The sequence below is a fragment of the Hyla sarda genome, chromosome 8 (genome assembly GCF_029499605.1).
Source record: "Hyla sarda isolate aHylSar1 chromosome 8, aHylSar1.hap1, whole genome shotgun sequence".
In the NCBI taxonomy this organism is placed as follows: Eukaryota; Metazoa; Chordata; class Amphibia; order Anura; family Hylidae; genus Hyla; species Hyla sarda.
The window spans coordinates 124,173,203-124,199,689 of NC_079196.1; the positions used below are offsets into that span (position 1 = coordinate 124,173,203).

General features: G+C 43.9%; 2 protein-coding genes across 13 annotated transcripts in view; one reads left to right on the plus strand and one right to left on the minus strand.

Moving 5' to 3' along the window:
- LOC130284639 (uncharacterized) overlaps nucleotides 1–26,487 on the minus strand; it is a 271,577-nt gene that overhangs the window by 92,968 nt on the left and 152,122 nt on the right. Inside the window, exon 1 of one of the 5 annotated variants that reach the window (XM_056535187.1) lies at nucleotides 9,725–9,787. The exons of 3 other annotated variants lie outside the window; for them this stretch is intronic. The gene's annotated coding sequence lies outside the window, so the exon portion shown is untranslated. Of the gene's footprint in view, nucleotides 1–9,724; nucleotides 9,788–26,487 lie in introns of those variants that run through there. One more of the 5 variants, XM_056535180.1, reaches the window with a different exon arrangement.
- GULP1 (GULP PTB domain containing engulfment adaptor 1) overlaps nucleotides 1–26,487 on the plus strand; it is a 1,103,506-nt gene that overhangs the window by 63,355 nt on the left and 1,013,664 nt on the right. The gene's annotated exons all lie outside the window — the stretch shown is intronic.

Genomic DNA, 26,487 nt, shown 5'->3' on the forward strand with positions numbered 1-26,487 from the left:
CACATAAAAAAAAAAAGAACAAAAAAATTAACTAAATCACACATATCTTAGTAAATGCCCCCCATTATGCATGGACAGAACGCAGTGTTCCAAGACAAACACTTGCTACCCACAGTAAAATTTGGTGAAGGTTCCATCATGCTGTGTGGCCAGTGCTGGTACTGGGAGTCTTGTTAACCCCTTAACGACGCAGGACGTATATTTACGTCCTGCGCCGGCTCCCGCAATATGAGCCGGGATCGCGCCGCGATCATATCGCGTCGGTCCCGGCGCTCATCAACGGCCGGGACCCGTGGCTAATACCACACATCGCCGATCGCGGCGATGTGCGGTATTAACCCTTTAGAAGTGGCGGTCAAAGCTGACCGCCGCTTCTAAAGTGAAAGAGAAAGTGACCCGGCTGCTCAGTCGGGCTGTTCGGGACCGCCGCGGTGAAATAGCGGCGTCCCGAACAGCTTGCAGGACACCGGGAGGGCCCTTACCTGCCTCCTCGGTGTCCGATCGGCGAATGACTGCTCTGTGCCTGAGATCCAGGCAGGAGCAGTCAAGCGCCGATAACACTGATCACAGGCGTGTTAATACACGCCTGTGATCTGTGTAAAAGATCAGTGTGTGCAGTGTTATAGGTCCCTATGGGACCTATAACACTGCAAAAAAAAAGTTAAATTAAAGTGTTAATAAAGGTCATTTAACCCCTTCCCTAATAAAAGTTTGAATCACCCCCCTTTTCCCATAAAAAAATAAAACAGTGTAAAAAAAAATAAAATAAACATATATGGTATCGCCTCGTGCGTAAATGTCCGAACTATAAAAATATATAATTAATTAAACCGCACGGTCAATGGCGTACGCGCAATTTAATTCCAAAGTCAAAAAAAGCGCATTTTTGGTCACTTTTTATACCATTAAAAAATTTATAAAATGTGATCAAAAAGTCCGATCAAAACAAGAATAATACCGATAAAAACTTCAGATCACGGCGCAAAAAATGAGTCCTCATACCGCCCTGTACGTGGAAAAATAAAAAAGTTATAGGGGTCAGAAGATGACATTTTTAAATTTATAAATTTTCCTGCATGTAGTTATGATTTTTTCCAGAAGTACGACAATATCCAACCTATATAAGTAGGGTATCATTTTAACCGTATGGACCTACAGAATAATGATAAAGTATAATTTTTACCGAAATATGCACTGCGTAGAAACGGAAGCCCCCAAAAGTTACAAAATGGCATTTTTTTCTTCGATTTTGTCGCATAATGATTTTTTTTCCATTTCGCCGTGCATTTTTGGGTAAAATGATTAATGTCACTGCAAAGTAGAATTGGCGACGCAAAAAATAAGCCATAATATGGATTTTTAGGTGGAAAATTGAAAGGGTTATGATTTTTAAAAGGTAAGGAGGAAAAAGAAAGTGCAAACACTGAAAAACCCTGAGTCCTTAAGGGGTTAAAGTTGAGTATGGATTCCACTCAATATCAGCAGATACCGTATTTATCGGCGTATAACACGCACTTTTTAGGCTAAAATTTTTAGCCTAAAGTCTATGTGCGTGTTATATGCCGATACACCCCTAGGAAAGGCAGGGGGAGAGAGGCCGTCGCTGCCCGCTTCTCTCCCCCTGCCTTTCCTGGGGTGTAGAGCCCTGCTGCCGGCCCTTCTCTCCCCCTGGCTATCGGCGCCACTGCCCGTTCTGTCCCCCTGATAGCCAGGGGGAGAGAAGCAGCGCCGACAGCCAGGGGGAGAGAAGGGGCGGCGCCGCTGCCCCGTTGCCTCCCCCCATCCCCGGTGGCATAATTACCGCGCTGCTGCAGGCCTCCGGCGTGCGTCCCCGGCGTCGTTGCTATGCGGAGCATGACGTCAGTGCGCCGCACCGTGCATAGCAACATATTACCCAAATATCCTTGGTAAAATGAGGGTGCGTGTTATAGGCCGGTGCTTGGTATACCCCGATAAATACGGTACTTGCAAATAATGGAGAAGAATCAGTCACAAAGTGGATATTTCAACAAGACAACTACCCAAAACACGATTCAAAATCTACTCTGGTATTTATGCAGTGGAATTTCAGTCCCCACCGCGTGCCGGTTGGGGACCGTACCAGGGTGATCAGACCCCCCCCCATGTCTGTGAATTCACACCAGCGATTTGCCTCAATTCCGGGTCATATGGGTCTCCGGCGACCCGGAAAATAAGAGGGATCGGGGTTGTTTAAGACATGCACAATCCCCCTGAAGGGATAGGAGTGAGGTGGCAGGGGTGCCACCCCTCCTATCTCTGCTATTAGGTCGTCTAGAAGAGACGACCAATAGCAGATCGCGGGCGGGTGGGGGGGGGGTTTAACTTTCGGTTTCCTCATTCTGCCCACCCACTGTAGGCCGGGCAGAATGGGGGGAAACCGAGGAGGATCGGCGATAGAAGAGGACGGTGATGCGGCTCCCTGGATCCTACGGAAGTCGGTGAGTTGCCTAGCAACATCTGGAGATCTACAGTTTGAGACGACTATACAGTGGTCTCTAAACTGTAGCCCTCCAGATGTTGCAAAGCTACAACTCCCAACATGCCCAGACAGATGTTTGGGCATGCTGGGATTTGTAGTATTGCAACAGCTGTAGGGTCACAGTTTGGAGATCACTGCATAGTGATCTCTAAACTGTGGCCCTCTAGATCTTGCAAAACTACAAATCCCAGCATGCCCACACAGCAGTTTGCTGTCTGGGCATGCTGGAATTTGTAGTTTTGCAACATCTGGAGGGCCACAGTTTGGAGATCACTGTGCAGTGGTCTCTAAACTGTGGCCCTCCAGATGTTGCAAAACTGCAAATCCCTGCATGCCCAAACAGTAAACAGCTGTCTCGGCATGCTGGGAGTTGTAGTTGCATACCTCCAGCTGTTGCATAACTACATCTCCCAGCATGCCCTTCGGCAATCAGTACATGCTGGGAGTTGTAGTTTTGCAACAGCTGGAGCCACACTGGTTGGAAAATACTTTTAGTTAGGTAACAGATCCTATCTGAAGGTTTTTCAACCAGTGTGCCTCCAGCTGTTGCAAAATGACAACTCCCAACAAACACGGTCTGTCAGTACATGCTGGGAGTTGTAGTTTTGAAACAGCTGGAGGTTGTGAATGTACAGGGCATATTCACACTGGCAGGTTTACAGTGGGTTTCCTGCTTCAAGTTCGAGCTGCGGCAAATTTTTCGCCTCAGCGCAACTCCTAGCAGGAAACTCACTGTAAACGTCCACCAGTGCGAATGTACCCTAAAAACACTACACTACACTAACACATAATAAAGGGTAAAACACTACATATACACCCCCTTTCACTGTCCCCCCTCAATAAAAATTAAAAAACTTATCATTCGGCAGTGTTTCAGAAATGGAGCCTCCAGCTGTTGCAAAACATCAACTCCCAGCATTTCCGGACAGCCACTGACTGTCCAGGCATTCTGGGAGTTTAGCAACAGCTGGAGGCACCCTGTTTGGGAATCACTGGCGTAAAATTCCCCTATGTCCACCCCTATGCAATCCTTAATTTATTCCTCAAATGCGCATGGTGCTCTCTCACTTCGGAGCCCTGTGGTATTTCAAGAAAACAATTTAGGGCCACATTTCCGTATTTCAGTATTTCCGTATTTGGGAGAAATTGCACTACAAATTTTGGCGGTGCTTTTTCTCCTTTTACCCCTTATGAAAAGAAAAAGTTGGGGGCTACACCAGCCTGTTAGTGTAAAAAACTAAAAATGTTTACACTGACATGCTGGTGTTGCCCCATTTTTTTTCCTTTTACCGCTTGTGAAAATAAAAAGTGACGCCCAAAATTTGCAATGCAATTTCTCCTGAGTACGGAAATACCCCATATGTGGGCGTAAAATGCTCTGCGGAGGCACAACAAGGCTCAGAAGGGAGAGTGCACCATGTACATTTGAGGCCTAAATTGGTGATTTGCACAGGGGTGGCTGATTTTACAGCGGTTCTGACATAAACGCAAACAAAGAAATACCCACATGTGACCCCATTTTGGAAACTACATCCCTCATGTAATGTAATAAGGGGTACAGTGAGCATTTACTCCCCACAGATGTCTGACAGATATTTGGAACAGTGGTCCGTGAAAATGAAAAATAAACTTTTTCATTTGCACAGCCCACTGTTCCAAAGATCTGTGGGGTGTAAATACTCATTGCACCCCTTATTAAATTCTGTGAGGGGTGTAGTTTCCAAAATGGGGTCACGTGTGTGTGTGTCTGGGGGGGGGGTCCACTATTCTGGCACCACGTGGGCTTTGTAAACACACATGGCCCCTGACTTCCATTCCAAACATATTCTCTTTCGAAAAGCTCAATGGCGCTCCTCCTCTTCTGAGCATTGTAGTGCGCCAGCAAAGCACTATACATCCACATATGGGGTATTTCCATACTCAGAAGAAATGGAGTTACAAATTTTGGGGGTCATTTTCTCCTATTACACCTTGTAAAAATGTAAAATTTGGGGAAAAAACATTTACATATCCAACTTGATACATATCCAACAAAAAGTCGTCAAACACCTGTGAGGTGTCAAGGCTCACTGTACCCCTTGTTACGTTCCTTGAGGGATGTAGTTTCTCTTCTGAGCATTGTGGGGTTACAAATTTTGGGGGGCATTTTCTCCTATTACCCCTTTTAAAAATGTAAAATTTGGGGTAAAACCATCATTTTTGTGGAAAAAAAATTCATTTACATATCCAACTTTAACGAAAAGTCGTCAAACACCTGTGGGGTGTTTAGGCTCACTGTACCCCTTGTTACGTTCCTTGAGGAGTGTAGTCCAAAATAGTATGCCATGTGGGTTTATTTTTGCTGTTCTGGCACCACAGTGGCTTCCTAAATGTGAAATGCCCCCCCCAAAACTATTTCAGAAAAACTCACTCTCCAAAATCCCATTGTCGCTCCCTCCCTTCTGAGCCCTCTACAGCGCCCGCCGAACACATTACATACACATATGAGGTATTTCCTTACTCGAGAGAAATTGGGTTACAAATTTTAGGAAGATTTCTCTCCTTTTACCCCTTGTAAAAATTCAAAAACTGGGTCTACAAGAACATGCAAGTGTAAAAAATTAAGATTTTAAATTTTCTCCTTCACTTTGCTGCTATTCCTAGGTTAACACGCTTACTGAATGTCATTTTGAATACTTTGAGGGGTGCAGTTTTTATAATGGGGTTATTTGTGGGGTATTTCTAATAGGAAGGCCCTTCAAATCCACTTCAAAACTGAACAGGTCCCTGAAAAATTCTGATTTTGAAAATGTGAAAAATTGTAAAATTGCTGATGAACTTTGAAGTCCTCTGATGTCTTCCAAAAGTAAAAAGATATCAACTTTATGATGCAATCATAAAGTAGACATATTGTATATGTGAATCAATATATCATTTATTTGGAATGTCCATTTTCCTTATAAGCAGAGAGCTTCAAAGTAAAAAAATGCTACATTTTCAATTTTTTCATCAAAATATGGATGAAATTTTACCACGAAAAAACTTTCTCGGAATCAGAATGAAAAGTAAAAGCATCCCAGAGTTATTAATGCTTAAAGTGACAGTGATCAGATGTGCAAAAACGCTCTGGTCCTTAAGGCCAAAATGGTCCTGGTCCTTAACCACATACAGGTACGCCTTCAGTCCCTGGTACTTAAGGACTCAGGGCGTACCTGTACGCCCGTGGGAATTTCGGTCCCCGCCGGGCGGGGACCGGGGTGACTGCTGATATCGATCAGCAGGCACCCTGCACAAATGCCCAGAGGGGTCATCAGATCCCCCCATGTCGGCAATCGGCGCAAATCGCAAGTTAATTCACACTTGCGATTTGCGCCAATTATGGGTCCAAGGTGACCCGGAATATAATGGGGATCGCGGTTGTTCAAGATACCTACGATCCCCCTGAAGGGATATGAGTGAGGTGGCAGGGGTGCCACCCTTCCTATCCCAGCTATTGGTGGTCTAGACGCGACCACCAATAGCAGATCGGGGAGGGGGTTAACTTTCGTTTTCCCCGTTCTGCTCACCCACAATAGGTGGGGCAGGACGGGGAAACGACGTAGGACCGGGCGCCGAAGTCCACTTACCCATCGGCGACGGCTGCGGGCTGCGATCGGGACGGGGATTGGCGGAAGAAGAGGACGGCGATGCTACTCCCTGGATCCTACGGAGGCTGGTAAGTTGCCTAGCAACATCTGGAGGGCTACAGTCTGAGACCATATACAGTGGTCTCTATACTGTAGCCCTCCAGATGTTGCAAAACTACAAATCCCAGCATGCCCAGACAGCTGTTTGGACATGCTGGGAGTTGTAGTTTTGCAACAGCTTGAGGGTCACAGTTTCGAGATCACTCTACAGTGATCCAACTGTGGCCCTCTAGATCTTGCAAAACTACAACTCCTAGCATGCCCACACAGCAGTTTGCTGTCTGGGCATGCTGGTATCGGTAGTTTTGCAACATCTGGAGCTCCATAGTTTAGAGATCACTGTTCAGTGGTCTCTAACTGTAGCTCTCCAGATGTTGCAAAACTACAACTCCCAGCATGCCAAAACAGCTGTCTTGGCATGCTGGGAGTTGTAGTTGAGTACCTCTAGCTGTTGCATAACTACATCTCCCAGCATGCCCTTCGGCGATCAGTACATGCTGGGGGTTGAAGTTTTGCAACAGCTGGAGGCACACTGGTTGGAAAATACTGAGTTAGATAACTGAAGGTTTTCCAACCAGTGTGCCTCCAGCTGTTGCAAAAGTAAAACTCCCAGCATGCACGGTATGTCAGTACATGCTGGGAGTTGTAGTTTTGAAACAGCTGGAGGTTTGCCCCCCATGTGAATGTACAGGGTACATTCACACGGACAGGCTTACAGTAAGTTTTCTGCTTCAAGTTTAGGCTGCGGCAAATATTTTACCGCAGCGCAAACTCCTAGCGCGAAACTCACCGTAAACGCCCGCCAGTGTGAATGTACCCTAAAAACACTACAATGCACTACACTAATACATAATAAAGGGTAAAACACTACATATACAACCCTTTACACTGTCCCCCCAATAAAAATGAAACACTTATCATACAGCCAAAACAGAGCCTCCAGCTGTTGCAAAGCAACAACTCCCAGCATTTCCGGACAGCCACTGACTGTCCAGGAATGCTGGGAGTTTAGCAACAGCTGGAGGCACCCTGTTTGAGAATCACTGGCGTAGAATACCCCTATTTTCACCCCTATGCAATCCCTAATACAGTCCTCAAATGCGCATGGCGCTCTCTCACTTCGGAGCCCTGTCGTATTTTAAGGAAACAGTTTAGGGCCACATATGGGGGTATTTCCGTACTTGGGAGAAATTTCACTTCAAATTTTGGGGGGCTTTTTTCCTTTTACACCTTATGAAAAGGAAAAGTTGGGGGCTACACCAGCCTGTTAGTGTAAAAAAAATGTAATTTTTACACTAACATGCTGGTGTTGCCCCATACTTTTTATTTTTACAAGCGGTAAAAGCAAAAAAAAAAAAAAAAAAATTGTAACACAATTTCTCCTGAGTACGCAAATACCCTATATGTGGGCGTAAAATGTTCTGCGGACGCACAACAAGGTACAGGAGTGAGAGCGCACTATGCACATTTGATGTCTAAATTGGTGATTTGCACAGAAGTGGCTGATTTTACAGCAGTTCTGACATAAACGCAAAAAAATAATTACCCACATGTGACCTCATTTTGGAAACTATACCCCTCACGGAACGTAACAAGGGGTATAGTGAGCCTTAACACCCCACAGGTGTTTGACGAATTTTCATTAAAGTTGGACGTGAAAATGAAAAAAAAAAATTTTCACTAAAATGCTGGTGTTACCCTAAATTTTTCATTTTCACAAGGTAAAATCAGAAAAGAGTCCCCCAAAATTTGTAACCCCATTTCTTCTGAGTAAGAAAATACCCCATATGTGGATGTAAAGTGCTCTGCGGGTGAACTACAATGCTCAGAAGAGAAGGAGCGCCATTGGGATTTTGAAGAGAAAATTTGTCCGGAATTGAAGGCCACGTTTGTTTACAGAGCCCCCATAGCGCCAGAATAATGGACCCCCCCCCCCACATATGACCTCATTTTGGAAACTACACCCCTCACAGAATGTAATAAGGGGAACAATGAGCATTTACGCCCCACAGGTGTCTGACAGATTTTTGGAACAGTGATCCGTGAAAATGAAAAATTTAATTTTTCATTTGCACAGCCCACTGTTCCAAAGATCTGTCAAACGCCAGTGGGGTGTAAATACTCACTGCACCCCTTATTAAATTCTGTGAAGGCTGTAGTTTCCAAAATGGGGTCACATGTGGGGGGTCCACTGTTCTGGCACCACGGGGGGCTTTGTAAACGCACATGGCCCCCGACTTTCATTCCAAACAAATTCTCTTTCAAAAAGCTCAATGGCGCTCCTCCTCTTCTGAGCATTGTAGTTCGCCAGCAGAGCACTTGACGTCCACACATGGGGTATTTCCATAGTCAGTAGAAATGGGGTTACAAATTTTGGGGGTCATTTTGTCCTATTACCCCTTGTAAAAATGTAAAATTTGGGGAAAAAACTGCATTTTTTTTTTCATTTACACATCCGACTTTCACAAAAAGTCGTCAAACACCTGTGGGGTGTTATGGCTCACTGTACCCCTTGTTACGTTCCTTGAGGGGTATAGTTTCCAAAATAGTATGCCATGTGTTTTTTTTTTTGCTATTCTGGCATCATAGGGGCTTCCTAAATGCGACATGCCCCCCAAAAACCATTTCAGCGAAATTTGCTTTCCAAAAGCCAAATGTGACTCCTTCTCTTCTGAGCATTGTAGTTCGCCCGCAGAGCATTTTACGTCCTAACATGGGGTATTTATATTCTCAGAAGAGATGGGGTAATACATTTTGGTTTGCATTTTCTCCCATTACCCTTTTTAAAAATGATAAATTTGGGGAAAAAACTGCACTTTATTGAAAAAATTTTTTTATTCATTCACACATCCGACTAACAAAAAGTCGTCAAACACCTGTGGGGTGTTAAAGCTCACTGGACGTGCCTTGAGGGGTGTAGTTTCCAAAATGGTATGCCATGTGGGGCTTTTCTGCTGTTCTGGCACCATAGGGGCAGTGGCGTTGCTAGGGTTGGTGTCACCCGGTGCGGTAGAAAATGGTGTCACCCCATAACTTCCCCCCCGCCCCTCAGTAAGTTTTTAGCCTGTTGTGACAGACACCACTGGTGTAGCGCATTATGAGAAATTCCAGTATAATAATCAGATATACCAGTTGCCACAGAATGGGAAAGTGTTAAAGAAGTTTTCACCATTTAAATATACAGCTCCCAGAATTACTTAATGGGATACTCCACTGGAAAACATTTACTTTTATATCAACTGGTGCCAGAAAGATAAACAGATTTTTTAATTACTTCTATTTAATATCTTAATCCTTACAGTACTTATAAGCTGTTGTATTCTCCACATGAAGTTGTTTAGTTCTTTCCAGTTGATTAAAAAAATGTTTTCCAGTAGAGTACCCCTTTGAGCAGTGGTGAGGTTATGCTGGGAGTTGTAGTTTCACTCATCATAACTGTAGAACTGACAAGTGACTACAGCTCTGATAGGACATAGTGAGGAGGATACACAATGATATCAGTGACTATGGGTGATATCTTCTCTATAGTCTTTCCTTATCAAATTCACATGGTACATACCGCCAGGACTTGTTTCAGCTAAAACTTCTCTCTGCAGAATGTGACGACCAGATGACTCCTCACTATGTCAGCGCATTCTCATACTCTATATTAAAACAAGTATTATTATAAACCTGCCAGACACTGTATCCTCTAAATATAATATTACTATACACTATACTCTTTGATTATAAACCTTCCATACACCGTACCCACTGAATATAATACTACCACACATCTGTACATTCTGAATATAATACCAACACATACTGCACACTCTCAATATAAATCTGCCACATACTGTACCCTCTGAATATAAATCTGCCACATACTGTACCCTCTGAATATAAATCTGGTGGTGTTGCTAGTGGATGATGAGGGTGCTAGTACTGGGGGGGTGTTGCTGAAGGATGATGAGGGTGCTACTGGCCATCCTCCCCTGGCAGTATCACCCCCATCATCCATCGACAGGATCATCCTCCTGGCAGGAGCACCCCCATCATCCACCATCAGGAGGTGCTGCTGCTGGGGGGGGGGGGGGTTGCTGGTGGATGATGAGGGTGCTACTGGCAGGGGGGGAGCATTAGGTAGGTATCAGTGCCCCCACTTAAGGTAGGTAACAGTTCCCCCACATTAGGTAGGTAGCATTAAGGTAGGTAACAGTTCCCCCACATTAGGTAGGTAGCAGTTTCCCCACATTAGGTAGCATAGATTCGCCACATTTGGTACCAGTTACCCCACATTATGTAGTAATTTCCCCACATTAGGTAGCACAGATTCCACACATTAGGTAGCACAGATTCCACACATTAGGTAGCAGTTTCTTACATTAGGTAGAACAGATTCCCACATTAGGTAGCAGTTTTCCCACATTATGTAGCATCTTTTGCACATTAGGTAGCAGTTTTCCAACATTAGGTAGCAGTTTCCCCACATTAGGTAGCATAGATTCCCCACATTTGGTAGTAGTTTCCCCCCATTAGGCCACAGGTTCCAGTTCCATTGCATGTTCCCCACAATAGGTCAAAGTCTCCCCACATTAGATCGCTGGTTCAAACAAACCCCCCCCCCTCCCCCCACACCAAAAAAACACACACACACACACAACACAGAGACACACACACAGATAGATAGAGAGAGACACACACACAGTCAGAGAGACACACACAGACAGAGAGACACACACACAGTCACGCACACACAGTCACACACAGTCACACACTCACAGAGTCACACACAGTCACACACAGAGAGTCACACACAGACAGAGAGCCACACACAGACAGAGATAGCGACAGACAGACACACAAACACACATACACACACAAAAAGAGACTCACACTCACAGACAGACACACACACAGAGACAGAGAGTCACACACGCACAGTCACACACACAGACAGAGAGTCACACACACACAGACAGAGAGTCACACACAGAGTCACACACACAGAAGTCACACACTCAAACAGAGAGTCACACACACACACAGAGTCACACACACAGAGTCAAACACACACACACACACACACAGAGTCACACACAGTCACACACACAGAGAGTCACACACACACAGTCACACAGACAGAGAGTCACACACACACACACACAGAGTTACACACAGTCACACACACAGAGAGTCACACACAGTCACACACACACAGAGTCACACACAGTCACACACACACACACACAGTCACACACACACAGAGAGTCACTCACAGTCACACACACACACAGAGTCACACACACAGAGAGTCACACACACACAGACAGAGACACACAAACAGAGATAGAGTGAGACAGACACACACTCACTCACCCATCCAGCGCAGCGCTCCTTCTCTCCGGGTGCTCTGCGATTGATGTCACTTCCTCCTGCGCGGCCCTGCGGAGGGACGTCGGGCCGGTGCAACAGAAGACGTGGGGACGCAGGCCGGTTCACTGTGCAGGTGACGGGGTGGTGGTGCTACTAGTACGGAGACAGCACAAGTGAGACAGCGCAAGTGAGGACGGGGGGGGGGGTGCTATTACAGAGACAACGCAAGTAATGACGGGGGGGGGGGGGGGGGCTAGTACAGAGACAGCGCAAGTGAGGACCGGGGGTGTACCTGGTGTCACCCCATCAGCACCCCGGTCGCAACGCCACTGCATAGGGGTTTCCTAAATGTGACATGCCCCCCAAAAACCATTTCAGCAAAATTCACTCAGCAAGATCCCATTGTCGCTCCTTCCCTTCTGAGCCCTCTACTGCGCCCGCCGAACACTTGACATACACATATGAGGTATTTCCTTACTCGAGAGAAATTGGGTTACAAATTTTGGGGGGCTTTTTCTTCTATTACCCCTTGTAAAAATTCAAAAACTGGGTCTACAAGAACATGCGAGGATAATAAATGAAGATTTTGAATTTTCTCCTTCACTTTGCTGCCATTCCTGTAAAACACTTAAAGGGTTAACAAACTTTCTGAATGTCATTTTGAATACTTTGAGGGGTGCAGTTTTTATAATGGGGTCATTTATGGGGTATTTTTTTTTAATAAGAAAGCCCTTCAAATCCACTTCAAAACTGAACTGGTCCCTGAAAAATTCCGATTTAGAAAATTTTGTGAAAAATTTGAAAATTGCTGCTTAACGTTGAAGCTCTCTGATGTCTTCCAAAAGTAAAAACATGTCAACTTTATGATGAAAATATAAAGTAGACATATTGTATATGTGAAACAAAATATTATTTATTTGGAATGTCTATTTTCCTTATAAGCAGAGAGCTTCAAAGCTGGAAAAATGCAAAATTTTCAATTTTTTCATCAAATTTGGGAATTTTTCACCAAGAAAGGATTCAAGTATCGGTGAAAATTTACCACTAACATAAAGTAGAATATGTCATGAAAAAACAATCTCGTAATCAGAATGAAAGGTAAAAGTATCCCGGAGTTATTAATGCTTAACCCCTTAAGGACACATGATGTACTGGAATGTCATGTGTCCGCTCCCGATATATAACGCGGGGCCCGGCTAATAGCGCGCGGCGCTGATCGCGGTGCCGCACGCTATTAACCCTTTAGACGCGGCGTTCAAAGTTGAACGCCGCGTCAAAAGTGAAAGTGAAAGTATGCCGGTTAGCTCAGTGGGCTGTTCGGGATAGCCGCGGCGAAATCGCGGCATCCCGAACAGCTTACAGGACAGCATGAGGGTCCCTACCTGCCTCCTCGCTGTCCGATCGCCGAATGACTGTGCCTGAGATCCAGGCATGAGCAGTCAAGCGGCAGAATCATCGATCACTGGTTTCCTATGAGAAACCAGTGATCAATGTAAAAGATCAGTGTGTGCAGTGTTATAGGTCCCTATGGGAGCTATAACACTGCAAAAAAAAAGTGAAAAGAAAGTGAATAAAGATCACTATTAAAAGTTTGAATCACCCCCCTTTCCCATAAAAAAAAAAAACACAGTGTAAATAAAAATAAACATATATGGTATCGCCGCGTGCGGAAATGTCCGAATTATAAAAATATATCCTTAATTAAACCGCACGGTCAATGGCGTACACGCAAAAAATTCCAAAGTCCAAAATAGTGCATTTTTGGTCACTTTTATATCATGAAAAAATGAATAAAAAGCGATCAATAAGTCCTATCAATGTACCGCTAAAAACTTCAGATCACGACACAAAAAATTAGCCCTCATACCGCCCCATCCGCGCAAAAATAAAAAAGTTATAGGGGTCAATGACAATTTTAAACGTATTAATTTTCCTGCATGTAGTTATGATTTTTTCCAGAAGTACGACAAAATCAAACCTATATAAGTAGGGTATCATTTTAATCGTATGGACATACAGAATAAACATAAGGTGTAATTTTTACCGAAAAATGTACTACGTAGAAACGGAAGCTCCCAAAAGTTACAAAACAGGGTTTTTTTTTTCAATTTTGTCTCACAATGATTTTTATTTTTTCCGTTTCACCGTAGATTTTTGGGCAAAATGACTGACGTCATTACAAAGTAGAATTGGTGGCGCAAAATATAAGCCATCATATGGATTTTTAGGTGCAAAATTGAAAGAGTTAAGATTTTTAAATGGCAAGGAGGAAAAAACGAAAATGCAAAAACGGAAAAACCCTCGGTCCTTAAGGGGTTAAAGTGACAGTGGTCAGATGTGCAAAAAATGGCCGGGTATAAATGGGCTGAGTCCTTAAGGGGTTATCCAGGAAAAAGCTTGTTTTTATATATCAACTGGCTCCAGAAAGTTAAACTTACTTCTAAACTTACTTCTATTAAACTTACTTCTATTAAAAAAATCTTAATCTTTTCAAACCCTAAAACAGGTCGGATGCAACCGGCTACTATCGGGTCCCAATGGACCCAATTCCCTTGCATGGGGTCCGTTGGTGATCCAGTAATTTTACAGGAATTTAGAAGAGAAAAAAAATATTGCTTGCACTTTTTTTTTCTTCACTAAACTCCTGTCCTTCTGGAAGGAATGCAGAGAGAACTGTGAATAGCAGTGTAATTTATTTTATATTGAAATAGAGTTCAGTAAAAATGAAAACATTGTGTACCTGCCTTTCCTTGTCCTTCACTGCCTTATCCAAAGAGTCAGATTCTGCAGCTTAGGACAGCACAATACATTTTCACACCAGGAGGCTACTACAATTACAACAAAGAACCCCTAGAAGAGTTCCAAAATAAAATCCTCCAGTATTATATGTCTGTAATAGAATAAAATGTAACTTTTATTATTATAAAAAAAAATTATTGTGATCAGGTGAGTACAAAAACAAAAGATTAAAACTACAGTACAATTGGTCTCTTTCCTGGTCTAGTTTAGTAGAAGAGCAAGTTGTTTTTGTACACATTACTATTAACCCCTTGTGGACGGGGCCATTTTTTCATTTTTGCACTTTCGTTTCTTCCTTCTCCCCTTCTAAAAATCAAAACGCTTTCAGTTTTTCACCTACAGACCCATATGTGGACTTGCCTTTTGCGCCACCAATTTTACTTTGTAATACTGTCAATCATTTCACCACCAAATCTACAGCGAATCCACCAAAAAATATTTGTGAGGCAAAATTGAAAAGGAAAACTTTTTGGGAGCTTCCGATTCTACGCAGTGCACTTTTCGGTAAAAATTACACCATATATTTATTCCTTAGGTCCATACTCATTTTCACATTAAATGGGTACTCCGGTGGAAAACTTTTTTTTTTTTTTAAATCAACTGGTGCCAGAAAGTTAAACAGATTTTTAATTACTTCTATTAAAAAATCTTAATCCTTCATGTACTTATTAGCTGCTCAATACTACAGAAATTATTTTCTTTTTGAAACACACAGCTGTCTGCTGACATCATGAGCACAGTAGTGCTCTCTGCTGACATTTCTGTCCATTTTAGGAACTGTCCAGGACAGCATATGTTTGCTATGGGGATTTCCTATTACTCGAGACACTTCCTAAAATGGACAGAGATGTCAGCAGAGAGCACTGTGCTCGTGATGTCAGCAGACAGCTCTATGTTTCAAATGGAAAGGAATTTCCACTGTAGTATTCAGCAGCTAATAAGTACAGGAAGGATTAAGATTTTTTAATAGAAGTAATTTACAAATCTGTTTAACTTTCTGGCGCCAGTTGATTTAAAAAAAAAAGTTATTCACCGGATTACCCCTTTAAGGACGCAGCCCTTTTTTGCAATTCTGACCTCTGTCACTTTATGCATTAATAACTCTAAGATGCTTTTACCGATTATTTTGATTCTGAGATTTTTTCGTGACATATTCTACAAAATTTTTGTCGTTACTTGCATCGCGGGCTAATTTTTTGCGCCGCGATCTGAAGTTTTTAACGGTACCATTTTTGCATTGATAGGACTTATTGATCGCTTTTTATTCATTTTTAAATGATATAAAAAGTGACCAAAAATGCACTATTTTTGACTTTGGAATTTTTTTGCTCGTACGTACGTAGGGAAGGTGTTAAATGATGTTTATTCACTTTTTTTTTCACTTTTTTTTTGCAGTGTTATAGCTCCCATAGGGACCTATAACACTGCACACACTGATCTTTATCATTGATCACTGGTTTCTCATAGGAAACCAGTGATCGATGATTCTGCCGCTTGACTGCTCATGCCTGGATCTCAGGCACTGAGCAGTCATTCGGCGATCGGACAGCGAGGAGGCAGGTAGGCCCTCCCGCTGTCCTGTAACTGTTCGGGATGCCGCGATTTCGCCGCGGCTATCCCGTACAGCCCACTGAGTTAACCGGCACGTTTTACTTTCACTTTTAGCCGCGTGGCTCAGCTCTGAGAGCGCGGCTAAAGGGTTAATAGTGCGCAGCGCCGCGATCGGCGCTGCGCGCTATTAGCGGCGGGTCCCGGCTTCACTATGATGCCGGGCCAGCCGTGATATGATGCGGGGTTAATGTGTAACCCCGCGTTATATCACGGGAGCAGGACCAAGGACGTACCTGTATGTCCTTGGTCCTTAAGGGGTTAAAGGGGTACTCCGGTGGAAAACTTTTTTTTTTTAATCAACTGGTGCCAGAAAGTTAAACAGATTTGTAAATTACTTCTGTTAAAAATTCTCAATCCTTCCTGTACCTATTAGCTTCTGTATACTACAGAGAAAATTCTCTTCTATTTGGGATATCTTTTCTGTCACGACCACAGTGCTCTCTGCTGACACCTCTGTCCATTTTGGGAAATGTCCAGAACAGCATATGTTTGCTATGGGGATTTTCTTCTGCTCTGGACAGTTCCTAAAATGGACAGAGGTGTCAGTAGAGAGCACTGTGGTCGTGACAGAAAAGAAATCCCAAATAGAAAATAAATTGTTTTGTAGTATACAGCTGCTAATACCCTAGTGCTAGTACTGAAAGGATTATAAAATTTTAATATAAATAATTTAAATATCTGTTTAAGGAGTTTAGGAGTACCTGCCTTTCACCGCTCACTACATGATGGCACAGTCAGATATATAACTCATCTCTGACTGTGCCATCATATAGTGAGCGGTGAAAGGCAGGTAGACAATAGCAACTAGTCCATTTATAAGCCACACACTTTAACTTTTTTTCCTCCTTCTTGTGTGAGGCCTCTTAGATTTATTACAGAAATAGCACAGCAGCACAGAGTATTTCTGGAGGGAACTGTAGTGAGTCAGACAGTCTGAAATACTCTGTGCTGCTGGGAAGCCTACTCCATCTTCTATCTGCCTTTTACCGCCCCCTACATGATGGCACAGTCAGAGATATAAGTTATATTTCACATATAACTACGTCAGACTGTTCCATCATGTAGGGAGCGGTGAAAGGCAGGTAGAAGATACATACAATTATACAATTCATAAGTTTATGTGTCCATGCAGATGCCGACTGAGAAAGCCGGCAGAGAGATCAGGGCACTTCTTCGGCAGGGCTCTGTACACTGAGGACAGGCGGGGCCCTGTACACCGAGGACAGACGGGGCCCTGTACACCGAGGACAGGCGGGGCTCTGTACACAGAGGACAGGCAGGGCTCTGTACACAGTGTACAGAGTTCCGCTTATCCTCAGTGTACAGAGCCCCGCTTGTCCTCAGTGTACAGAGCCCCGCTTGTCCTCCGAGGACAAGCAGGCCCTGTACACTGAGGACACGTGGGGCCCTGTACACTGAGGACAAGTGTGGCCCTGTACACTGAGGACAGGCGGGGCTCTGTACACTGAGGACAAACGGGGCCCTGTACACTGAGGACAAGCGGGGCCCTGTACACTGAGGACAAGTGTGGCCCTGTACACTGAGGAACAAGCGGGGCTCTTTGCACAGAGGACAAGCAGGGCCCTGTAAACTGAGGACAGGCAGGGCTCTGTACACTGAGGACAAGTGGGGCTCTGTACACTGAGGACAAGCAGGGCTCTGTGCACTGAGGACAAGCGGGGCCCTGCACACTGAGGACAAGCGGGGCTCTGTACACTGAGGACAAGCGGGGCTCCGTACACTGAGGACAAGCAGGGCTCTGTACACTGAGGACAAGCAGGCCCTGTACACTGAGGACAAGCAGGGCTCTGTACACTGAGGACAAGCAGGGCTCTGTACACTGAGGACAAGCAGGGCTCTGTACACTGAGGAAAAGCAGGGCTCTGTACACTGAGGACAAGCGGGGCCCTGTACACTGAGGACAAGCGGAACTCTGTACACTGTGTACAGAGCCCTGCCTGTCCTCTGTGAGCAGGGCGGCGGGCGCACCATGAGCTCCGATGTGGCGCTGCGGCGCTTAGACGTGAGGTCACGTCACCCTCCACGGTGACGTGACCTCACGCGCCGCGGTGCCACGCCGGAGTTCAAAGCGCATCTCCCAGGCAGCCACTGCGGTTCTCTTACAGGGCTGCTGTGGCTGTTTGGAAGATGCCAAACATTAGCCAGCAGCACCGTTCTCCGGGTCCGGGTGTGTGCCGGGCCCGGGTCTGGGTGTGTGCCGGACAGTTAGATAAAATGTTTATTTTATTTAATGTGGCAGGCGGCGGACAGCGGGCCCTTTCCCCCTTCCGGGCCTTCAGTCCGCCCCTGCCGTCTACAGACTAGTATAACCAGCAGACCAGTTGTTGTGGAACAAAGATACAGATTTGCCCTAAAAAAATATTTCTCCCTCCTCTGAAAACGTTTCTGCAGCTGAGGCAACACACAGCTCTCTGCCCCTCTCTGTAATACAATGCTATTCACAGTGACTAAGGGGTTAATTGCTGCAGTAAGAATTCATTTCTGTGCAAAAATGCTGTGCTCTGTGTCCACCAGAAGTCTGAGGTGACTAGGAGGTGAAACACTGCTGCAAAAAGCTTTTCTGTGTAACACACACACACATTGATGTTCGTCCTATCTCTCTGCAGTGTAATGAAATAAATGATGAGCCGGAATATGGCTGCCGAATATATAGGGCTATGACATCACAAGGGTGACTGGCTGCTAATAAGCTGCATCCTGCATGTGATTCAGGGTCAACCCGTCCACCCGCCTTCCCAGCGTTCCTAACCCCATGTCATGACATGTGGATCTGCCATTTTAGATGCCCTGGAGCCAGGAACGCACTAAATGGAGTTGAAAGCGTACCCGTCAGATCAAACAATTTTTTTTTAAACATATCACTCAGTACCTAATCCTGACCATGTACATCTATATATTTTTATGTGTCCCGCACCTTTATTTATTTTTTTATTACACTTTTAATTTAGCTCACTGGTCTGAATTCCTCTCAAAGGGAGGGGGCGTGGCCTCACTGTGCAGGTCTCCGCTCCCTCCCTCAGTATGCTGTCTGCTCATATCTCCCCTAGCATTAGCAAAACTACAACTCCCAGCTTGTCCTCACTGACAGTAGCGGAACACAAGCTGACAGTGGGAGGATTTTCCCCTCCAGCTGTGAGCCCTGCGCTCACAGCTGTCAATCAAGGAAATGGTCCATGACATAGGTGATGATGCATGGACACAGCAGGACTAGTATGTGTCCAAGCAGGCAGGGGGGGGGGGGGCAGTTGTTTGACTGGCTTTTTCAGTATCAAATACAGAACATTTTCTAATGAACGCAATTGCAAACCTATTGGTTTTGCATGCGTTACAACATATCAAAAGTTTTTGTATCTGACAGTGAGTGCCCATTTAATGAAGCGATTCGCACTATAGAATGGCGGCGATATTCTCATTCGTTGCAAAATGAAATTTTCAAGAAATTCATTGGGAACTCGGGTTTTTCAGCTTTGATTCGCTCATCTCTAGTTGTTTTGTTGCCTCTGGCACTGGGTGCCTTGAATGCAAGGGTGCAAGGCTTCATGAAATCTGAGGATTACCAATGGATTTTGGGTCGCACTATACAGCCCAGTGTCAGAAAGCTTGGTTAGCATCCGAGATCTTGGGTCTTCCAGCAGGACATACGTCAAAGCACCCAGAAATGGATGACAACAAAGCGCTTGAGAGTTCTGAAGTGGCCAGCAATGAGTCCAGATCTAAATTCCATTGGACACCTGTGGAGAGATCTTAAAGGAAAACTGTCAGCTTGCAAAGGAAGAGTGGTCCAACATTCCGGCTGAGAGGTGTAAGAAACGTATTGATGATTATAGGAAGCAACTGATTTCAGTTATTTTTTCCAAAGGGTGTGCAACCAAATATTAAGTTAAGGGTGCCAATAATTTTGTCCAGACCATTTTTGGAGTTTGGTGTGACATTATGTCCAATTTGCTTTTTTTCCTCCCTTTTTTGGTTTAGTTCCAATACACAAAAAGGGAATAAACATGTTTATAGCAAAACTTGTGTCACTTCAATCCTTTTCTGTGAGAAATTCTTCATTTTCTTGAAAAATTTCAGGGGTGCCAACAAGAGCTTGTTACTTTCTATAAAGCACAGTAGTTTTTAGGAACTACCTAGTTTGTAGAAGTAGATATGTATAAGGGCAGCTCACAAATAATACCTGCCAAGAGGTACCGAGGTTAACCGCAAAGGCACCAACATGCAAAAGTGCACAATAGAAAAGAGAATCTGTGGTCTAGGTGACTCTGGGGGGAAACTACATAGAGTGTTCTGAACAAATTACCCTATAAATGCGATAAACTATCAATGGTAGTAGACGTAAATAAGTTTAGTACAAAACCAGTCGCATGGCCTCTGCGGCTGATCCGTAATTCATTCATTGTTAAAATAACTTAAAATTGATAGATAAATGATGACCTAATAACCAGCTCTACCATGCAATGCTCAAAAGTCTACTTAACCTAAAATGTCCGCTTCAGAAGTAAACAGTGTGTGAGTTTACTTTTAAAGCAGAGTTTTCAGGTTAAATTAACTTTTGTGCATTGCATGGTCTGTTGAGTATATATGAAGCAATGTGGGACAAGGAAGTGTATGCATTATTATGTAGAAACATTTCAGGTGGTACTCTGGAGGAATAAAATACTTTTTTAAAGTACACTGGTACCAGAAAGTTATAGAGATTTGTAAATTATGATTATTTTAACTTCCTAACCCTCCTAGTACTTATCTGCTGTATTCTCCAGAAAAAGTTGTGTAGTTCTTTCTAGTCTGACCACAGTGATCTATGCTGACACCTCTGTTCATGTCACAAACTGTTCAAAGCATGAGCATATTCCTATAGCAAATCTTTTCTGCTCCAGACAGGTCAGGCTGGAAAGAACTACCAATATTTTTCTATAGCTTACAGCAGCTAGTAAGTATTGGAAGGCTTAAGGTTCATAAATAGTCATTTTCAAATCTGTATAACTTTATTGTCATTAAAAACAACTTAATTAAAAACAACGACATGTCGATCAGAGATGTTCAAATGTCAAAAGTTGTTAATATCTATACAGAGAAATGTACACATCTTTTAGCTAGCTGGGCAGTGGAGTGCAATGCCGCCCACTTCCATTGCTCATAACTAACAATCTGAGCAAGTCTCAGGAGTTAGACCTGCTTACGATTGACACTTTTTGACATGAATTTGATAAGTCAAAAGTTGTTTTTAATGTCATTTACACTTTATTCCCTTAAGGACGAAGACCATTTTGACCTTAAGGACCGGGCCATTTTTGGCAAATTTGACCTCTGTCACTTTAAGCATTAATAACTCTGGGATGCATTAACTAATGAATTTGACTCCGAGATTGTTTGTTAACCCTTTGGGTGTTTCACAGGAATAGCATTTTCATTTTTACTGAAATGGTTTTGGGTCGCATTGGGTCGTATATCTGGATTTTTCCAAAGCATTTGGTACGGTTCCACATAAAAGGTTGGTGCATAAAATTAGAAGGTTTGGGCTGGGGGAGAATGTGTGCAAGTGGGTAAGTAACTGGCTCAATGATAGGAAACAGAGGGTGGTTATAAATGGTACTTATTCTGATTGTTATGGAAAAGCAAAGGAGACTCGGCAACTCACCATTTCATGCAAGAATCAAATTCCTTCAATCCAGGTGGTAAGACGGGTGACACGTAAAAGCAAGGGAGGGCAGGAGGGGAGGCAGGGGGTGCGGGTAGGACAGCACGGTTTCTTGCTGGGCTGGCATTTCTTCAAGCAACATGCACAGTGAATCCACCGGAGCTCACTGCTAATAAGGCAGGTGAGGCTTGGGGGAGGGGGTGGAACACAGGTATAGGGGAGGAACAATCCGACAGCAAGGAAACAAAACATCTTGGTACATACATATAGTAGACCAATTACAAAAATAGGCTAAAATCATTCTTATCATTGTGGCCGGCCGGCCCCAAGACACATAGCTTAAGAATCCATCGGGATTCTTTTTGCAATAACACACGATGCCTATCTCCTCCTTGTCTTGGGATGTTAACTGTTTCGAGCCCAGCAAACTTTAAACACTTCCCATTGCCTCCATGGACTTCTCGTATGTGTTTGATATGTCTCGGAGCCCCTCGGCCAGTAACCAGAGAATGTAAGTGTTCTCTTATCCTTATGAACAGGCACCTTTTTGTCTTGCCTATATAATACCGTCCACAGGGGCATATTAGGGCATATATTACAAACTTTGTGCGACACGTAATGAGATTCGAAACCACATGTTGGATGCCACCTATGAAAACTACTCTGCTGTTAATATTTAAAGAGCAAAAAGAACAATGGCCACATGGTTTATTACCTTTTGGGGCTGATTGTGACAGCCATGTGTGTTGTTGTATCTCTCTTGGTGTATGGCAACCTTTGAGCCTAACTCCAACTGTAATGTTTTTTCTAAACGCTATCAGCGGTTTTGATGTAGTGAGATCGGATAGATCGGTGTCAAATTCCAAGATACACCAGTGTTCAAACGTATGACTGTGTTCATATTGGAATTAGAAAAAGAGAAAGTAGATAGTGGCTGAGCAGGAGTGTGTTTTTTGCACCTGGGAAGAAGCAACTCAGAACGGGTTAACGCGTTCGCACGTTCAAATGCTGTAGTAACTACATCTTTGGGATAACCTCTCGATACTAATCGATCTCTGAGGTCAGCAGCTTGCATTCAATAATTCTCTTCTACAGTATTGTTCCTTTTCAGGCGCAAAAATTGGGAATAAGAAATAGAATTTTTACAATGCACTGGATGTGAACTGGAGTAATGGAGCAGGGCATTTTTAGACGTGGGTTTTCGGAAGTTTGTGGTAACCAATATATTGTCTACTGCAGAAATATGGACATCCAAAAACTCTATAGAGTCCCCTCCAAAAACATATGTAAACAGCATATTCTCCCTATTCTGTGTATTCAAGTAATGTACAAATTTTCCAAATATGTCTTCTGTCCCTTCCCAGATGACGAATACGTAATCGACGTAACGGAGGAAAAGTTTGATGTGGCTGACAAAGGGGTTGAGTTCGGAAAAGATCCATCTTCTTTCGAAAATGGTGAGAAAAAGATTGGCATACGTAGACTGGCGTGCCCATTGCCGTGCCGGTCTCCTGTCGATACCAATCATTCTCATAAGTAAAGGCATTGTGGTTCAAAATAAATCAAAAGGGCTTCTGAACCAAATTTGATGAACACAGGGGACTTTTCAGTGGTTTCTAGGACCTCAGTGACAGCCTGCACATCCGCATCATGGGGGATTGCGGGTGTACAGGCTCTCAATGTCCAAGGATGCCAAGCAATATGTATCCTGCCAATTTACATTATTCAGATGCACCAACAAGTCCTCTGTGTCTTTCACATATGTAGGTGTAGAAGGTACAATGGGGTGCAATAACCATTCTATGTATTTCGACAGAGATTCAGTCACAGAGCCGAACCCCGCGACGATTGGTCTGCCAGGGGGTCGGCTCTGTGACTTGTGAATCTTGGGGAGGCAATACCATTTAGGAATTTTGGGGATCTCGGGAATCAATTTTTCAGCCGTTTTTCTGGAAGGGACACCACAATCAGTGTATTTGCGAAGAAAGGACCGGAGCTTATTCAATGTGTCCCAGGTGGGATTCTTTTTGAGGGGGGAGTAGACAGCACTGTTATTAAATTGTTTACAGGCTTCTTCATGGTATAATTGCTGGGACATAACTACCGTTGCCCCCCCTTTGTCCGCTTTACAAACTTTCAAATCGCTTCTACTTTCCAACCACTCTAAGGCTCGTCATTCACCGCTAGACAGGTTATCCACCTTTTTGGGGTACATCAAGGATACCACGTCCTGCAACACTGCCCTCTCGAAGAGGTCATATGGACTCCTCGGGAGTCCACAGGAGGAACAAACCTAGAGGGATTACCACCTTTAAAGGTGGAATCCTATATAGGGATGACGACATTGGCCCTCATTTACTATTCTAAACCCGACCTCTTTTGTCGGGTTTTTTTGTCGCCGACACGATGCGACATTTTTTCCCCACGGACCCGATGTGGATTCTCCCAAACCCGAAAAAGGGGCGTTACCCGACATTTCTGAGCTTTCCCACGTATTTATTAAGGTTTCCAACCCGAATTTGTTGTATTGTTGTGGATTTTTTCCCGACAGCTCAGAGGAGTTGGAAACCAAAACCAACAAAACCCACGTGCGACAAACAGGATGCAACATAATAATAAATACCAGGGGAAAAAAGCAGTCGGGTAAGAAAGCAAGATAGACTTACAACCCGATTTTCTTAGTAAATGAGGGCCATTATCATAAGGGTAACATTTCAGTGAGTTCACACAGATCGTGTATAACCTGCCTGTCTGTGTCATTGAGGTTATCTACAGGACTAAATCCTAAAGGTCCTATTATAGCTGGACTCTCCCCTTCCAAATTACTACACTTCTCTGGAACCCTATTGCACTTAAATAATTTGTGAAGGTTTAAATTACGTATGCCTTTAACCCCTTAAGGACTGAGCCCTTTTTCACCTTAAGGACTCAGCCATTTTTTGCAATTCTGACCACTGTCAATTTAAACATTAATAACTCTGGAATGCTTTTAGTTATCAATCTGATTCCGAGATAGTTTTTTCATGACATATTCTACTTTAACATAGTGGTAAAATTTTGTGGTAACTTGCATCCTTTCTTGGTGAAAAATCCCAAAATTTGATGAAAAATTTGAAAATTTAGCATTTTTCTAACTTTGAAGCTCTCTGCTTGTAAGGAAAATGGATATTCCAAATAATTTTTTTTATTCACATATACAATATGTCTACTTTATGTTTGCATCCTAAAATTGACATGTTTTTACTTTTGGAAGACACCAGAGGGCTTCAAATTTCAGCAGCAATTTTCCAATTTTTCACAAAATTTTGAAACTCGCTTTTTTTCAGGGACCAGTTCAGGTTTGAAGTAAATTTGAAGGGTCTTCATATTAGAAATACCCCATAAAAGACCCCATTATAAAAACTGCACCCCCCAAAGTATTCAAAATGACATTCAGTCAGCGTTTTAACCCTTTAGGTGTTTCACAGGAATAGCAGCAAAGTGAAGGAGAAAATTCACAATCTTCATTTTTTACACTCGCATGTTTTTGTAGACCCAATTTTTGAATTTTTGCAAGGGGTAAAAAGGAGAAAATTTTTACTTGTATTTGAAACCCAATTTCTCTCGAGTAAGGAAATACCTCATATGTCTACAGGGATGTGGAAATTCTATCGCCCGACGCCCGGGACAAGTAGTTTTGGGCGCCGGGCAGGTGAATTGTTCATAGATTTAGTCCTGTATCGGGCTAGCAGGGACAGACAGACTTCCCCCTTATTTTTCTTTAATGTCGGTGTGAGGCGCAGGAGCCGATGGAAGTCTACACCTCACACCGGCGCTCAGAGTGTATGGAGGGGGCGGCGGCCTCCAGCTGACTGCAGAGTCCCCTTATCTCCCCCTCCCGGAGGATGGACGGAGCTCAGAAGACACAGCAGGACGTAGAGAAAGGACGTAGACAGCTCCGTGCACAGCTCCATCCCCCGCACACAGCTCTATCCCTCCCCCTCCCCCTGATCTGTCTCCACAGGACCTAATCCACCACGGGGAGGTTGCTTGTTTGCACGGGGAAAACACAGAGGGGGGAGGACGGAAATCTCACCTCACACCGGCGGTGACTACAGCTCTGATGTCCACTCATGGCGGCTCAGGTGAGGAGACCGAGAATGCAGGCGGCGGCGGCAGGAAGGGTGGTTGTATATGTATGGTGTGAGTGTATGTGTGATGTGTGTATGTAATGTATGATGGGGGGAAGCGGCAGGTGTATGTATGATGTGTGCATATGTATGGTGCATATCAGTGTTTCCCAACAGGGTGCCTCCAGCTGTTGCAAAACTACAACTCCCAGCATGCCCTGGGCATGCTGGGAGTTGTAGTTTTGCAACAGCTGGAGGCACCCTGGTTGGGAAACACTGGTGGATATGTATGGTGTGAGTGTATGTGTGATGTGTGTATGATGTCTGTCTATGTGTGATGTGTATGTAATGTATGATGTGTATGATGTCTAAGTGTGATGTGTATGTAATGTATGATGTCTAAGTGTGATGTGTGTGTGTATGTGATGTATGATGTGGGGTGGGCAGTGGCGGGTGTATGTATGATGTGTGCATATGTATGGTGTATATATGTATGGTGTGAGTGTATGTGTGATGTGTGTATGATGTGTCTATGTGTGATGTGTATGTAATGTATGATGTGTGTATGATGTCTAAGTGTGATGTGTATGTAATGTATGATGTCTAAGTGTGATGTGTGTGTGTATGTGATGTATGATGTGGGGTGGGCATTGGCGGGTGTATGTATGATGTGTGCATATGTATGGTGCATATCAGTGTTTCCCAACCAGGGTGCCTCCAGCTGTTGCAAAACTACAACTCCCAGCATGCCCTGGGCATGCTGGGAGTTGTAGTTTTGCAACAGCTGGA